This window comes from Symsagittifera roscoffensis, chromosome 4 (genome assembly GCF_963678635.1).
Source record: "Symsagittifera roscoffensis chromosome 4, txSymRosc1.1, whole genome shotgun sequence".
In the NCBI taxonomy this organism is placed as follows: Eukaryota; Metazoa; Xenacoelomorpha; order Acoela; family Convolutidae; genus Symsagittifera; species Symsagittifera roscoffensis.
Window position 1 is genome coordinate 76679880 of NC_087065.1, and position 18180 is coordinate 76698059.

An 18180-nucleotide genomic window follows, 5' to 3' on the forward strand; every position below is an offset into this window, starting at 1 on the left:
AACAGTTCCATTATATACCTTTCAAAAACATACACAATAAGAAGTACATAATTACCCAACGTTCTTTTTTATAAATAGGGGAACAGTGGTGAAGTGGTTACATCTCCTCCTCTCAATCAAAAGGTCGGATGCTCGAGGCCCACCATGTTCCGTGCTCGTTGCTGGAGGGTGAGGCAACATTACCCAGTCCAAAAAATAACCAAAAGAAAATTGCAGGTCGTTTTTAAAAAGGGGCACAACAGCGGTGCGCCGTGATGAGCTGTACAGCTCGTAAGTTGGTCCTTTCCCGCGTGGATAAATGGTATTAACAATATGTGAAAAAAATTTTATCCTTGAAAAACTTTTATGACTCTTCTGAGAATTCAGTCATACTAACCGATTTACTCAACGCTGAAAAAAAATTTGAATTTTTTAGCATACGGGTTGCGACTGAAAGTGTGATACCTCATTTGACTTCATGTGCATAAAACTCAACTGAAAAATAGCTCCCTGCACTGCGGTTTCTTCTCCCTTTTTTGAGAGTGGTTAGAAAAATCAAAAAAAAAATACTAAAAAGCGACGTAGCTTCTATGACTATATTACAAACGCAACATTAGTAGTATTAAAGTCATGATATACAAATAAAAAATTTTTGAGTGACTTTTATTATATCTTGTGAAATCATCAATAGTTACCATTTTTCTCATAGCATTCAGTCGTTTCATTGATTGAACCAAAACATTTTACATGTCTAAATAAAAAAAATTAGATAGATATTTTTTCTGAATAATAGAATGACATACTTCTAAGGAAAATGGTAATTGTTGATAATTTTGAAAATTAAGACATTAGTTTCTATCTGTTGCACGGGTGTGTACCAGAAAGCCGAATACCTTGATTGTTTTTCTTGTTCTTGCGTGGCCAACCGTATTAGCATAAATGTTACGCTAAAGATAAACAAGACAAAAACCTGAAAATTTAGACGGCACTTCAAGACCAAATTAAACCGTTTTTCAGTTGATAAATAAACAAAATAATCGAAAAAAAAAACAAAAGTTTTTTTTTCTTTTTTGTAGATTTTCCCCCATACGCTAATGTAAACTAGTGATGTATTTAGCGTCTTGTATCCCAACAAAACGAACAAATGAATCGACTCATTTCAATTTAGAACTCATGCGCCGCTTATGCGTGTTATAAAAATGCAAACTATTGCACTTAAATTATTCCAAACTGGCCAAATTATCAATTTTGCTAAGCACACATAACAAAAAATTTGTCAAAAATTCTAAGTTAAATGTCGAAAATTGACTAAATAAAAGAACTGCTCCACGCATAAATATTCTGCATTTCTTCGAAAGTTGGAATAAAAACAATGACCCGCGCAGCCTAAAGCTCAAATTCCAACTAAAAGAGTAGCGGAGCAAGCAGTCGCTACTTGACAATGTCGTGTGCTTGATAATTAAGTGTGGTTTTCGCTTGATATCAATATTTTTTCGTCTATCTGACAATACAAGTTTCCAGCGGCTAATAAAAAAAAACACCGTTGCAGTTACTAATTGCACAAATTTAGCGCTATTCAATCTTTTGAATAACCAAGTTGAAAAAAGTCTTACAAATTTATCCTGACTGTTCAAATTTTTTTTTTCATGTCTGGAAAACTACAATAATCATGGAAAAAAACTTCTCTTACTACTAAATGGAACATTTTAATACAACCTCTACAAACCCAAGGTGAGTAGTTAAAAATGTGTAGTTCTTTTATCATGAATACTAGGAGAACATTCATCAATTGAATAGAAAATCAAAGTTTTATATATTTTTAAATTTTACCTGAAGCATTGTGGGCGAGCTTTTAGTTCGGTTTTTAATTTTGATTAGCTCAAAAACTAACTGGCACAGCAAATTAAAGATTCGAAGTTTGATTTAAATTTCAAAAAAGTTACTTTTGCACAATCTGCAATGTAAAAATTTCAATTATTTCCTAATTAATGATGTGAATCAACATCGACGGAACACTATGCACTGTTTTTTCTCCATGTTCAATTTGTGCTGACAAAGTTTTAGTTGTTTCAAAATGTTTTGGAATGAAATATTAAAATAACAAACGGCTTCAAATAATTTTTTTGTAAAACAACCTGGTTTGAATGTAAATCAATACTGAGCTCCAAAGCTCAAAAAATTAACTAGTGTAAAAGTTTTTGTCAAAAAACATAAAAAATTGAACTGGTTGCTTATAAGAATTTAATTGTGTTAAAATTTTAAGCCAAATGTGGTTTGTTATTCTGACCATTTCACGACGTGGGAGGATCTTCGGCCTAAATAGTTTTTTCACGTTTTTAAACAGCACAAAGAAAACTTGCAGGAGTTAAACTGTGGCATCATAAAAAAGTTTTTTCAGCCATGATCTATATTATCAAAAAAATTGTCTCAGTTTTGACGAAACTAGATCTGAACTTTTATGAAGAAGCAAAAGTTATATGTATGCCGCCAATACTGACGTGGCCTTAATTTTTTGGCCTTTTTGGCTTACTTATTGCTGCGAAAAAGCTTTTTCATGAATAGGTTTCTGTTAAATACTCCGATTGTTTTTCTTTTTCAAGATTTTCTGAAAAAACTAACTAAATTATGCGTTCAATGAGTAAAGAAAACTTTGGTAGAAGTAAGTAAGCAAGTGTTTAAAATGGTTCCATTCCAATAATGTAAAATTTACTTCATTTTCACCTCAAAACGACCAAGTGAACAAAAAAATCAGTTTTGAGAATTTTAGTGACCATAATTACACTTTTTATTCTCAATTTTCCCAAGAGAGCAGTATAGAATCGCACTTTGGATTAAATAATTCATTATCTGACAAAACTGAATAATCAAAATGGCGGCATACCTGTTCTGGGTTAGGGTTTCAATTTCCCCATTTTTTGGTGTTGTAGTAGTAAAATTCTATGCAAGAATATAGTTATAAAAAGGAGAATTTAATAGAGGATTATAAGTGCAGACAATAGTGCCGGCAGAGGGTGTGTCTTCATTTTCATCCTACTTCTGTGAATTCCTCTGGGGGGCAATAAATAAAATATTTTAGCCGCTCCTTGGTTGCTATCCTTATAGCATAAAATATAGAACAAGCAGAAAAGTTCTGACGCACCAACTTTCTTTCAGCCATCCAAAAAAGCGTTTAAATGTCCCATATTTTTGAGTGCTTCATTCCCATTGGCTCAATTCTAAGATAAGTTTCTGCTATTTTGTTCTTATACCAGAAAAATTTATTCTCGCTCTGTTTGTAGCGGGGACCGGCCTACTAGCATGCGTGCCGCTTAGCATGCGGGTATTAGAGCAATTAGAATTGAGTTTGTTTTGACACAATTGCAACTAAAACTCAAACTGATGCATCAGTGCAGCATCAAATTAAGTAACTATTTTAATTGCTCATGCTAAACGACACGCATGCAAATCGCTACATCCCCATCTGTAGACCATGAACATTTTTCTAGTGATCTCAAAGCGAAAAAGTAATGCTACATTTTTATGTTCGGTTGCCATTTTTCAGTTGCCTGGCTTTTCGGCTTGACGCTTGCTAAAATAATTTCACCGCACTGTCTGTGGCCTGAGGCGGAATAGTTGATTACAACAGTAAAATAGTCGCGTAAAAAAGAAATCAAGCTTTAGCTCTAATACTCTCTCGCAGTTAATGGCCCTTTCTGTCTGTCTCGTTTATTATCGCAATCAAATTAACTCCCATCAATGAAATTGCTCTTTCAGCTGAACAGGCCTTGAGGGGACAGCTCTATTGCTTCAGTGATTGATACAATCGGCCAATAAAGTTCGAAGTATTTAGATCATCAGTCTTAGACGTATGTCTTTAAAGCCATGAACGATAATCATTTTAATGCAAATAATTGATAATTGTCAAAATCGAGAAAATAACTCAATTAATTGAAATAAGGGCTCTTTCTAACTATATCCCCTTTTCTAAAAGGGCGAAGATACGTTACTAGGTATGAAATTCTCATATGCTTAATTCAGGGGTGGATCTAGGATTTTCTCGAGGGGGGAGGGGAGGGCGGGTTTTGAAAAAATGTCAAAAATTTATCGACCTTTTTTTTTTAGGTCGACCATATTGATTTTCTGAGCTCTTCTAAATCTCTATAAATACCCCATTTTGACTATTTTGCGCCGCACGCAAAATTTTGAAAAAAAACACGCAAAAAAAAAAGTTTTTAAGCAATTTTTGGAAAACTGACCCAAAAATCGCGTTTAGGGAGCACCCTTTAGGTCGGCAGGGGGTATAATTCCTGAGAGAAGAAGTGACCGCCCCCACTCCCCCCGCCCCTCCTCCCTAATACCCTAATACCGCTGGCGTGCTTAATCGTTGATATATTTCTTTATAGGGAGGGGGATATTCGTTAGTATAAGTACCCGAGGGGGAACATAGTTAAAGAGATTCGAAATAAGTTTCAAGTAATTGACTTCTTCTTTCCCAATTGGATATTCTCAACCCCTGGTCTTACTTTGTAGATACTGGGCCGAGGTTGAGGTTTTACGCTTAAATTTTCATTGTCCCAAACATTGCCAGTTGGTGCGAAAAGCTCGTCCGCCCTCGACCCAATTCAGATCTATTTCGACCAGCTCTGCCATATTGAAGCTTTTTAGCTGGCTGCCGGGTCAAGATATTTGTATCAATTTTAGGTAATTTCTTCAGTTTCAAGTGGCACTGTTTTGCCCCTATTTTGGCTACATTTTCTGAGCTGCAGGCAAATTTTAAAAAAGTCAAAAAAGCCGTTTTTGGGCACTTTTTGAAAAATTTTGACAAAAAAATTGCGTTTTTTTTGAGCGCGCTCCCCCTACAAATTAGTATATATTGGCGCCGAAGGCGCCTTTAGAAAAATTTAAGGGTCGGTTGGCCAAAAATGGATTTCTGAAAAAGTATCAAAGCCCCCCCTCTAAATCCGCCCCTGGTTACATCCAATCAATAGTTTATTTGGGCATACAGCAATTTGAAAGCTTTTTTAAATAAGTTTGTGACGTTAATTGATGAATTTTACCAGGGATTCTGAAAAACTTATCTAAAATCGACAGTTGCTCATAATACTAAATATCTGAACTTTTTTTTGCTAATTGTTGGGCTGACTGAAATTGTATTTAGCTGATCGCTTTTGCCTCACATAAACTTCTGCGAAAGTGGTAAAAATCATTCTGAAGAGGATTTCAGCGCATCGTCATCTCGACGGTTAATTTAAATGAACTGTTGATTGTTTTGCTCAAGTTCATGGCATATGACCCGTTAAACCTTCGAAAACAATAAACTTTCCCACGAGTTAACCAGTTTTTGAATGACATCTCGAACGAAGTTCAAAACTAATGATGTTTGTTCTTAGAAGATATGTTTTGGTTGAAGCATATTAGCAGCCTGTTTTTTTTGGTTATATAAGTCAACGAAATACGCAAACAAAGAAAAAGTTCTGTATTCTGAGAAACATGAATCTAGGTTAACAGAAACTTGAAACAAGAGCTCATTTTGGAATAGTTTTGAGATAAACGCTTAGTTTTGAAATAAATAAAGAACAGTTTAAACTTGGAAAAACTCTAAGAAAATTTGTATTTTCATTGGTTATTTAAAAAGCTCTTCAACCAAAATATGAGACAAATTTAACAGTAGTTTGAACCTTTGAAAGTTTCTGAAAAAAATGCCAAAAATACAAAAAAAGGTTTGAAAATGATTTTGAGATTTTTCTCAATTTTTCTTTAACCGCCATATAAAAGACAAGACGATAAATTTTGAGCATAGTAACAAGAAGGACAATACAGCCTGCACTAAATTTAATTTGAATGAATACTGAGACAGATTTTTTTGCCGTGTGCGCTTTGTAATGCCAATTATTAACTGCCTCAAGCTGGTTAATTTGAAATCCCCGTTTTGTCTCAAAAGATAATCACCGGTGAATTGTTTTTAAAATTTGAGTTCAAGGCTTCAATATTTTTCAGATAATGTTAAGAAATTAGCAAAAAATGGCTTATTATAAAAAAAAATTTCTGGAGAAAAAACCAAATCGAGTAGAAAGATTCCGTCCGTCACTTTCTTCAAAAATCTTAACAAAAAAAATCTCGTTTATCAAAGCAAAGCCCTGAATGTTCCGACTGCATTTAAGACCAATTGAAATGTTGTTTTTTGAATAATTGATAAAATAATTGAGAAAAAAGGTCTTTTTCTCTTTTTTTCTTCTTCATTTTATCCCTCCACGCGCTATGTAAAATACTAAGGGTGTGTTTAGCGTCTCCTATTGAATAATAGGATTAAATTGCTGCCTCAATTCGATTTGAAACGCTTTAATTCGCTTCTTACGCGTGTTAAAAGTACGCAATATTTCGCACTTTAATTATCCTAATTATCCCAAATTGTCAAAATGAGCAATTTTCAATTGCCCGTAATTTTACGAAAAATAATCACAGCTGAAATATCTTTTTGAGTTTGAGCTAAAGATAACAATATTTCTCAGATATCGAAAACTGACTGAATCAAAAAACCACACTAAGCATAAATATTCCGCTCGTTCTTCGCGAAGAACTGTTCGGCCAACTGTTCTTCAGTCAATGGGGGTTGCATTTTGAAAAAAGTTGGACAGCTATATTTCACACTTTATAAATTATTCAACCTGTTGAAATCTAGCGTCAGCGACAAACTAAAAAATTCTAAATTGAATTGAGGCTTGAAATTTTCTGTTACCAAAACGTTACCAGGCTAAAGAAGAATCGTTTTGTACTTCACATGATGTGTGGATTGACAAAACTAAATTAAAATCTAATAAAAAATGGATTGTTTTTTTTTTCATTTTTTTGGACATTTTTTTTCTAGATCATAAAACTTTTCGTTGGCGTTAAAGGGAACTCGAATGATTCAGGGCTCTGTCCTCATACGAGCAGTTGTGTTCTAGCTTTAAAGTAGCTGCAATCAAGTTTTGGTTCTCTACAAGACCTTTTTTCATTGACTTGAGTAGTAATTGCAGCTTGGATTTTTGTTGCTACTTTTGGAGAGATTAAGTCTAGAAAAAAAATAAAAATGCTAGTTTTGATTGTTTAATGAATTTTTTTGAGCGATAATGACCTGTTTTTTTTTGCTGTAATCACAAAAGTTTTTTTTTCGACCGTGATTATTGAAAATGCGCATGTCAGCCATGCTCCAATAACTAAGACATGAAACCGCGGCCTGGAATTGAGAAAAAATTGCAAATGATTTCATCAAATTAATGGGACTGTATTTTTTTGGCCACAATTTCAGAAACTTTGTCTTTTTTTCTGCAAATTTATACATGTATCAGGACAAATTTACCGCATTAAATTCTTCAGCAAATAATTCGGCAAATAATTTTTTTGGCAATTAAATATGATCAGAAATTGCAAAATTATCTAGAGCAATGGGAGAAAAGTGAGCAGAAGAGTTCAAATGGGCAAATAGTTCAAAAGCTTACTATTGTTAGTAAAATTAGCAATAATTTTACGTATGGCAAGGAAGTTTGTAAAGAGCGGCTGCTTAATTAAATTACTCGAAACGTTGCATTTGCTTATCATGATTTCTGATTAATCTTCATCGAGACTTTCGGTATTGAATGACTTAGAATTTAAAACTGTTGCTATTTTCTGAAGTTTCTTTTCAATTTACACGTGTTATGCTTAGTGCCACCTGAAAGTGTTTCCTTTGCCCTAAAGGGAAACTAATCCCAATAATCTCCCAGTTTATTTGAGGAGGAGAAGGCGAGAAGGTTGAACCAAATTGGCTTATTGCTAAATACAGGTATAAAGAATATAAAGTTAGTCGTTTAAAGAATCAGTGGGTCAATTATCGTGAAGTTGTGGTGTTTTGAAAAGTTTCACTTGTTTCAAGAAACTTTTTTTTATCAAATGGCTCAATAGTTTTCAGTTCCGAAATTTCAGTAGTCTTTTCAGATGATTTCCGATAATTTGTGCGAAACTTGCGCATATTTCTTAAGTTTGGGCGCTTTTTTTTCAACAAAAATTTGTAGCCCAACAAAAGCAGAGTTTTTCAATTAAGTGAAACTGGATGAGCCTGAAGGTCAGATTTAGGGGATGCTCGCTTTTCCTCAGGTGTTAGACTCTTTCGCCACTCGATGGTTTTTTGTTGCTTTTTTGTCAAAAAAGCTATTTCAGAGCTATTTCGCGCTGAAAAAAAAACTTTTTCGCTCAGAACTTTCCACAAAAAGGCCAAAATCAGCCTTTTTGTCCTTTATTTTCCAAATATTTACCAGCGGCGCAAAGCATTATGGCTATTTTCAAGTTTCACAAATTCTTCATAAATTAAAGTTTAACTTATTTATATGGGTCATTTAAAGCTTGAAGAATTGTGTTGCAGCAAGAGGGGAAACTGAAAAAAGCCTATACCTTAATTAAAACCTTAATTAGAAGGAAAACGTTTCGAAGTTAATGGAAGATAATTCGAACCAAATCTGATAAGTTTTGAAGAGCAGTTTTCTTTTGTTACTAAAAGTGATCAAATGTTATAGTTTATATGTTTGGAGCAGCGGTATCCCCTTTAGCACTGTATTACAATATATATCTGCCTGACCAATCCTGAAATCGTTTTAAAGATATTTTTATACTTCTGTGTTTCGTGTCCGACCTTCAAGGCGTCAAAGCATCAAGCGCAAAAATACTACTTGGAGGGTGGAACATGTAGAAAAAACACATTTTTTTCAGCCCAAGCCATTCAACACTTGCCTTAAACGTCATGATTGGTTTGCGTTTTATCAATGATTGCCAGAAGACTAAAAAAAACACGTTTTAATGCTTCTGTAGAGCTCAAAGCATCAATATGATCGATTTATTGTATAGCTTTCGAGAAAACGCCGACTCAAAATAACTAGCCTTAAAACTGAAGCAAAAACATTTTGAAAATCTGGGTTTTTTGAGGGTTAGCCTGTACTGCATCATTATACGAACTGAATAAATAATGCTGAAGAATAAATCGCACCCTAGACATGCAAAATGGTTCAAACTGAAAAACAGCATGATAATAATTGAATGATTTCTGAAGAGCAGACACCAAATGCACCAAAAAAGTAGCGAATAATTTAATTTTTATCGGTAATGATTACTAAGAGAAAACTTTGGAAGACCTTATTCAAAGCGTTTGAAAAGTAGGAAGAGATAAAGCGCGAGATTGAACAGAAATCCAAAAGAGGGAATCAAAACCCTGCGAGCCAATCAAAGCCTGTCAGTATACAAACTCGATTCTAAACGAGAAATTCAAAAATGACTGTGCTAGAAAAACTGACAAATTAATCTCAAAAGAAGGGCATAAATTGAGATTCAGGATATTCACTTGATTCTCCACTCTCTAGGTTAGTTGATGACTCCGCGTTTTTCCTGACTTTAGTAACTATTAGTGCTTTTCAAAGACACTTTAGGTTGAAAACACGCGGCGTCCAAGTTATAGCACAAATTTTGCTCAAAACGATTGCAGTTGACGGGAAAACCATCAATTTGAGGATATATTTTTGGTCATATCGAAGCACTTTTCCATTAGAATTGGTTTTTTTTGTAATCGACTATGTGGCTGACAGGTTTCTTAGAAACTCTTCCAATTTTGATGACTAGCTTGGATCATGAACTTACCTAAGTGTATCATAAAAAATGGCGATCATAAAATGATTGAAAATGTCTCAAACCAATCGAAATTGTTTCGAACATTAACTAGAAGAAAATACCTCGAAGTTAATGGAAAATGTCTCAAGCCCCAAATCTGAAAAAGTTTTGAAGAGAAGTTTTCCTTTGTTACTAAAGTGGTTAAAAGTTAAAATTTATATGTCTTGGAGGGCTTAGGTAGGAGCAGTCTCCCCTTCAGTAGTGTTTTACGATATCTGTCTGCCTGACCAACCAGGAAATCTTTTAAGAGAAGTTTTTTTTGATGTGTTCCCTGTCCGACCTTCAGGACGTCAAAGCTTTGAGACAGATCATACTATTTTGAAGGGTGGAACATGTAGAGAAGAACGCAATTGTTTTAGCCTAGGGCTTCCAAAACTTGCCTCTAACTTCATTTTTGGGTTGTGATCTCTAAATATTTACCTGCAGCAACAACAAAAATAATCTTTTGCTGCTTTAGTAGAGGTCAAAAAATCAAGTTGATCGAACTATTTAAAAGGTTTCGGAAAATAATTAGCATTAAGGTTAAAAGCAAAAATTTTTTGAAAATTTGCGCCTTCAGATAGTTAGCTCTAGTGTTGCAAAAAACTTAATAAAAAATGATGAAGAAAAAATTGCACCATAGAAATGCAAAGCGATTCGAACCGAAAATTTCAGGATTTTACCTGAATGATTTTTGAAGATCAGACACCAAAAACACCAAAAAAGGAGCAAATAACCTAAAAACTAACTCTAATAAAAACTAAGAGAAAACTATGCAGAATCTTATCCAAAAGATTTGAACAGTAGAAAAAGATAAAGCCCGAAAATGAACAGAAATTAATGAGAACGAATCAAAACCCGGTCAGAAAATGCCAGATTTCAAACGAGAAAAGCAAAAATGACTGTCCTTGCAAAAGTAACAAGTTACTCCCAAGAGAAGGACAAAAACTGAGAGTCAGTATGATAACTTGATCCTCCAGTCCCAGGTTATTTTTTTTTAATCTACTTTTGTCACTGACTTCAGGAACAATTAGTGTTTTCCAAAAACACTTTTTATTGAAAGTAAGCGGTGTCCATTGGATCGCACAAGTTTCGCTCTTAAGTTTTTTTTTTACATTTGACGGGAAAAAATTAAATGAGAATTCTTTTTTTGATTAAGTCAAAGCTTTTTTCTACAAGACTTTGTTTTTGTAATCGATTATATTCCAGATAAATTTCTTAGAAATTCTTTTACAATTGACGATTAAATTGAATCATGAACTTTTTGAAGTGTTTGAAAAAAATTAGCAATTATCAAAAACGCGAAAATGTCTCCAGCCCTAATTAGAAGAAAATATCTTAAAATTAATAGAAAATATCTCAAAAGAAATTTAAAATTTTTTTGAAGAGAAGTTTTCGTTAGTTACTAAAGTGGTCAAATGTTAAAGTTTATATGTTTGGAGGGCTTAGGTAGCAGCGGTATCCCCATTAGTAGTGTATTAAATACATATCTGCTTGACCAATCCTGAAGTTTCAGAGTTCTAGAGATGTATTTTGTTGATGTGTTCCCTGTCCGGTTTTCAAGGCCTCAATACTTCAAGCCAGACTATTCTTTTACGGGGAGTCGAACATGTGGAAAGGAAAAACAATTTTTTTTTAGCCAAAGCCTTACAAATTTTGCCTTAAACGTCATAACTGGTTTGTGTTCTCTAACTAATTGCCGGCAGACTGAAAAAACAATCTGTTAGAGCTCGAAATATCATTTTAATTGAACTATTATAAAGGTTTTGAAAAAATACAGCCTAGAAACAACTGGCCTTAAGGTTAAGGCAAATTTATTTTGAAAAATTGAGCTTTTAGTTAGTAAGCCCTAGTGTTGCAATAAACTTATTGAATAAGGATGGAGAAAAAATTGCGCTTAGGAAAAGCAAAGAAATTCGAACCAAAAAATGACATGATACTCCCTCAATGATTTTTGAAGATCAGACACCAAATACACCTAAACAAGCAAATAACCAAAGAATCAACTATAATAAGTACTAGGAGGAAACTTTGCAAGATCCTATCCAAAAGATTTGAAAAGTAGAAAAATATAAAGCCCGAAATCGAACGGAAATTAAAGAGAGCGAATCAAACCCCTGTCAGAAAAAGCTCGATTTCAAACGAGAAAAGCAAAAATGACTGTCCTTGCAAAAGTAACAAGTTACTCCCAAGAGAAGGACAAAAATTGAGAGTCAGTATGATAAATTGATCCTCCAGTCCCCAGGTTAACTTTTTTGAATCTACATTTGTCACTGACTTCCGGAACAATTAGTGTTTTCCAAAATAATTTTTTGTTGAAAGTAAGCGGTGTCCATTGGATCGCACAAATTTTGCTCTTAAAATTTTTTTTACATTTGACGGGAAAAAAATTAAATGAGAATTTTTTTTTTGATTAAGTCAAAGCTTTTTTTCCACAAGACTTTGTTTTTGTAATCGATTATATTCCAGATAAATTTCTTAGAATTTTTTTTTACAATTGATGATTAAATTGAATCATGAACTTTTTGAAGTGTGTGAAAAAAAGTAGCAATTATCAAAAACGCGAAAAAGTCTCCAGCCCTAATTAAAAGAAAATATCTTAAATTTAATAGAAAATATCTCGAACGAAATCTGAAAAATTTTTGAAGAGAAGTTATCGTTAGTTACTAAAGTGATCAAATGTTAAATTTCATATGTTTGGAGGGCTTAGGTAGCAGCGGTATCCCCATTAGCACTGTACTAATTATATATCTGCTTGACCAATCCTGAAGTTTCAGAGTTCTAGGGATGTATTTTTTTAGTGTGTTTCCTGTCCGGTTTTTAAAGCCTCATTACGTCAAGCCAGACTATTCTATTACGGAGAGTCGAACTTGTGGAAAGAAAACATTTTTTTTAACCAAAGCCTTCCAAATTTTGTCTTAAACGTCATGATTGGTTTGTGTTCTCTAACGAATTGCCGGCAGACTGAAAAAACAATCTTTTGATGCTTTGCTAGAGCTCGAAATATCATTTTAATTGAACTATTATAAAGGTTTTGAAAAAATACCGCCTAGAAATAACTAGCCTCAAGGTTAAGGCAAAATTATTTTGAAAATTTGAGCTTTTAGTTAGTTAGCCCTAGTGTTGCAATAAACTTATTGAATAATGATGAAGAAAAATTTGCGCTTAAGACAAGCAAAGAGATTCGAACCAGAAAATGTTATGATACTCTCTCAATGATTTTTGAAGATCAGACACCAAAAAAAGGAGCAAATAACCTTAAAATTAACTGTAATAAATACTAAGAGAAAACTTTGCAAGATCTTATCCAAAAGATTTGAAAAGTAGAAAAAGATAAAGCCCGAAATTGAACAGATATTAAATAGAGCGGATCAAAGCCCTGAGAGCCAATCAAAGGCCTGTCAGATGAAATTCTTGATTTTGCTTTTCTCGATTTCAAACGAGAAAAGCAAAAACGACCGTTCTGAAAAAGTGACAAATTACTCTCAAAAGAAGGGCAGAAACTGAGATTCTTGATGTTCATAAAAAGCAAAAATTATATCGGAATACTGGGATTTAGCGAAACATTAACAACCTTATATAATTGTTTGTGAATCAAGGGATAAAATTATGGGAAACGCGATGAAAATTTCAAGCTAAATTGGCAGCACAGTAAAAGCAGATAAAAGCTTAATAGCAACTGGTTTTTTATCGGAAAGCCTGGAGCGTGTTTTTTTTGCGTTTTTCGCTGAAGGAAGTTCTAGGCTAGATGTGTTTAAAAACCCAAGAATTTGAATTACATCACAGTTTTAAGAAAGTCCATGTGGTTGGTTTATTAAAATTGTCAATAGTGAAGATGTTTATCACGATGAAAGTAACGCGTAGAAATGAGAGCACGTGGACTTAGAGGGCCCAAACTTTATACTAGTAGAAGAAATAAAGGTACAAGTCATCGGAGTTTCATGCGACGGCAGAGAGCATTTTGACCGTCAAATAGTTTTCATCGACGCTTGCTTTCCATTTATTTAACAATAAAAACCAAACAAGACTGCTCGTATCAGGGCGAAGCCCTGAATGTTCCGACTGCCTATTAAGGTTTATGGAGCGGTAATAGCATTAAAAAATTAAAAGTAGTAAAACAAAATGAAATTTTTTTTTTCCAAATTTGAAATTTTTTATGAAAATTATCCCCCAACGCCATTTAAAGTACAAAGTGATAGATTTCGCTACTTGTAACAAATCAATTATGGCAAATAAGCTTCGTTAAACCAATTTGGAACGATATCTAAGACGGATTAACTCTCCGCTTACGCGTTAATAGCGCGAAAATATCGCGCGTTAATTGTCCCAAATTGGCCAAAATGGCAATCTTTAAACCCCAATAACTTTACGAACAATGATCACAGGTGAAGTATCTTTTCAATTTTGAGCTCAGTACAACAATATCTTTCGAATGATATAAAAAGATTCCGTCAAAATAAGGGCTAGTTAAAAAGTCGAAATTTGTCTGAAGAAAAAAAAAACTCACCCGAGCACAAATATTCCTTTACTTTCGTATCGAAAGTCGGAACAATAATCTGACCCAAAACTTGATGAATTTCTCATCACGTAATAAAATTGCTGTTAATAAAACTTGATCGGATAAAGACGATAAATTTCAGTTTATAAAAAAGGATATACAACTTTAAATCAAAACTTAGGCTAACTATTAGGCCAACTATTGTTAACTATCAGAGGCGCCTGAAAACGGGCTGCAAAGTTCAACGGCGTTCTCGCAATGAGATTTAATTTGGTTGTAAATGTAGTAATTTTTACAGTGAATGGAATCTACATTGCAAATAAATTATTATTATTTTTATAGTAAAATTCTCTTTCAAGCGCTAAATGAAGCGTATTGTTTCAAAGTTTAGAGTGTTCAATCGACAAAAGTCTAAAATAAAAATGAAATTTAGAAGTTTCGGAGAAATTTGTCTTGTTATAAATTGCTTTTCTTTTTCTTTTCCCCCCACCTCACAATGGCAACATAAGCATCAAATTTCTGGCGTAACGAGGGGATTTGCAAGGTTAGATGGGAAGACCAAATATGTTTGTCATAGCCTAATTAGTCTGCCTAAATTTTTTAACAATCAGACAATGAGAACAGAGAAACTACTAGTGAGTATTCGCTGGTCAGTGGGAGGGGGAGTAGAAAAAAGAGCCAAATTCCCAATAAAAAAAACAATAAATGGGAAGGTGTCGAAAAGGTGAAGCAAGGTTGAGGTTGTTCAATAGCATTGTTTTGCAAAGATTTTTTTAGTGGACACATTAATTTCGAAATCAAGAAAAACAACGCAGTATCGTACAAATGTTATGATGCAATAAAAACAATGGGTTCATTAAACCCTTAAGTTCGGTTTGAAGCATATTGTTGGAAAGTTTTGGCTTTTACGTTTGGAATTTTCAACCCTTAGTACAAATTAATCATAGTAGATTACTAAAAGTTTGCTGATCATTATTCTGTGCTTTTGAAATTTAGATATTTTAATAGAACAATTGAAGCGGTTATAGTGGGAGATTCTTCACTGCTGTGAGTACGCAAAAGTGTTCAAGATTTTTTTCTTTCATCACCTAAAATAATTTAGTTTGCCATTAAGGAAAGAAAGATTACAAATAGAGTTTATAAGATCTGTGATGCGTTTTTTATGGTTTGCAATCAGTGTGCTCCAAAAATAAAATTTTGGTGAAACACAAAAAAAACTTATAGCTATAACATAAAAAAGTCTTTTCAATAAAAAAAATTTAGGGACATTTTTTAGCGACAATGATTCGAATTAAAGCAAATCAACCGAAAACAAGGAGTTTAAGGAGTTAGCGACAATGGCTGAAACAATGATTTAAGGAGCTAGGAGATAAATTCAGAAAAAAGTAAGATACTGCTCAAATAGAAAATGATAAGGGAAAAAATATCAGCGTGTACTGATTGATAACCCTAGACAGATATACGAAACGCCATATGCAAAAACGAGTGAAGACAAGTAGCAGAATACAGAAAAAAATTTTAAAAAGGAAGTTGGCAAACTAATCCATACCCGCACCGACAAAAATGAATTAGGATCGATTTTAGTATGAAAAAAGTACGTTCATTAAATTTAGATCGATTTTAGTATAAAAAAATTACGAAGATTAAATAAAAAAGATAAAGATTGATTTGGATCGATTTAAAATCGATTTAAATTGATCTTAAATCCCAGCTAAAAAAATTGATCCAAATCGATTTTAAATCAATTTAAATGCATTTTTTCCAGTCTGAGTTTGTTTTTATTTTTAAGGGGATTAAAACGGATTTAAATCGATTTAAATCGACTTTTTTTCATTCGAGTTTTATCAGTTTCAAATTTTTATTCCATTACTTTTCTGCCTATCATTTTTGATTTTACATCCATAGCGTATTGTAGCATAAAAAAGACCAACTGAAAAGACCAAAATATCGATAAAATTCTAAGATTTTTCTGCCTATTTTTAGTTCAAAAACTGATCAATATTGACCCTTTTCTTGATTCGTTTCATAAGTTGTAGCTTAAAATCTGATTTACTCTCTTGATTTTCTATGATTTTATTGCAAATTATTGAGATCACAATTTAATTTTACCTGACCCTTTTCTGGTTTGTTACAAGATTTTGCCCATAATCTGATTTACAATGGTTTTTTATGATTTTATTGCAAGTTTTTGAGTTTTAAACCTGATTTATGTGGCTCATTTTATTGAATTCTATAGCATCTGGCACGAGTGTTTATGTTTAAAAAATCGAGAATAAAAATTCCAACAATTTTTTTAAAGGGTATGTTTTTTTCGCCGTGTTAGCAAAAAAACCGATTTTAGTGTGTCGGAAAATCCATCGAAATCGATTTAAATCAATTTTTAGGGACTTAAATTAATTTAAAGTTTTCAAAAAGATCGATTTAAATCGATTTAAAATCCATTTAATTTCCTAAAATGTAAATGGTTAATCGATTTGGACCAATTTAAAATCGATTTAAAATCAATTTAAATCGACCGGAAACCATTTCTGTCAGTGCGGGTCACCGTCACGTGATTTCGACTAACTATTTTTCCTCTTGATTTGCAGATACTTTGCAACAAAGTTTTTCCTCGACCGCCTTCAGAACGAGTTCCACGCACTACAGTTTCACGCGTCCTAATGAATGTGGAACCAATAATTAAAAGTGACATTGCAGCTATTATATGCTCGATGATACGAAAAGGGACCTTGGGCAAAGAATTAAAAAGTAAAAGTTCAACTAAGTTCGTCGTTGCTTAGAGCAGCTCAAATGCTTTGAAATTAAAGATTTTGATTTTAGAAAAACAACAAGACTGCTCGTGTATCAGGGCAAAAGCCTGAATGATTCGGCTGCACATGAATGATTCCATATCGAATAGGTTTCGGGGAAAAATATTAACAAGCTACAATTTTTGGACAATATCAAAGATCAAGTGTACATCGATCAGCTAGGTGGCGTCCCTCATGCTGGAGGGACTGAATGCTTGAAATTTATTTTGGCCTATTTTCAGCCAATCAGAATTAAGTATTCTAAAATCACAGGTAAATCGCAAAAATCTCAAAGTAAGCAAACAAAACCAGGCCATTAGTATTAATATTGACCGATTAGATAATGAGCAGATGAATGAAAAAAAGGCGGATCGAAAGCGGATTGGAACAAATTTAATATTTCAAGGACACCAATTTCGAAAAATGGAAAAACAAAAATTTAAATTTCTTATACCGGTACCTATTATATCTGCATCTAGTATAATTATTATATTATCATTTTCTGTTAATAATGGCTCCGATTTTGTGAGAAACGCATTTAGCCAATAGGGACGGCTAGCGATTTGATTTGGTGAAAATTTTTCCAGCATGAGAACCCTCCCCAATTAGCTAGCCTCAATTCCACTTGGAACGATTTTGGTGTTCGCGATAATTCGCCACGCATAATAAAAATTGCGTTACGTCTGCATTATGAATAAAATCTTCAGAGCGCATAAACTAGTCCAGAGCATGGCCATATTGGAAACTTTCAAACTCATATATTTTTGCAAAAAATACCTTTTTACATTTCATCACAAGAAGTTAATATCTTCAATATGGAAAAACGTTTTTTGCTAAAAGATATTTTTTTGATCGGCGAAAAATGATTGAATATGAAAAAACCACCTCAATCATAAAAATTCCGATCTCTTTGAAAGTCGGAACAATTAGCATTTATGATTTTTTTCACCAAAGTAATGAAAATACAGCTACGTTAAGACAAAATAATGATACCATTTGATTTCTTTGAAGTCAAAACAGCATTTGATAATGTCCGCCATAAAATTTTTTGAAAATTGCCTAATTACGGACTAGTTGGTTAAGTATATAATGGATTTGATGTTAATTGTCGAAACGTAAGCATTGTGTTGGAAGATTTGGATTTGGAAATGTATAGAGTATTGTGTACAGCTTTTAGGCCCACTTTTTGTTTCTACATATTAAAGTATCACAACTGTCGTATTGAGACCATACATTTTTTTGCCAATTCTTCAATTTTAAGTGCAATCAGCCAAAATATTGGTCCTT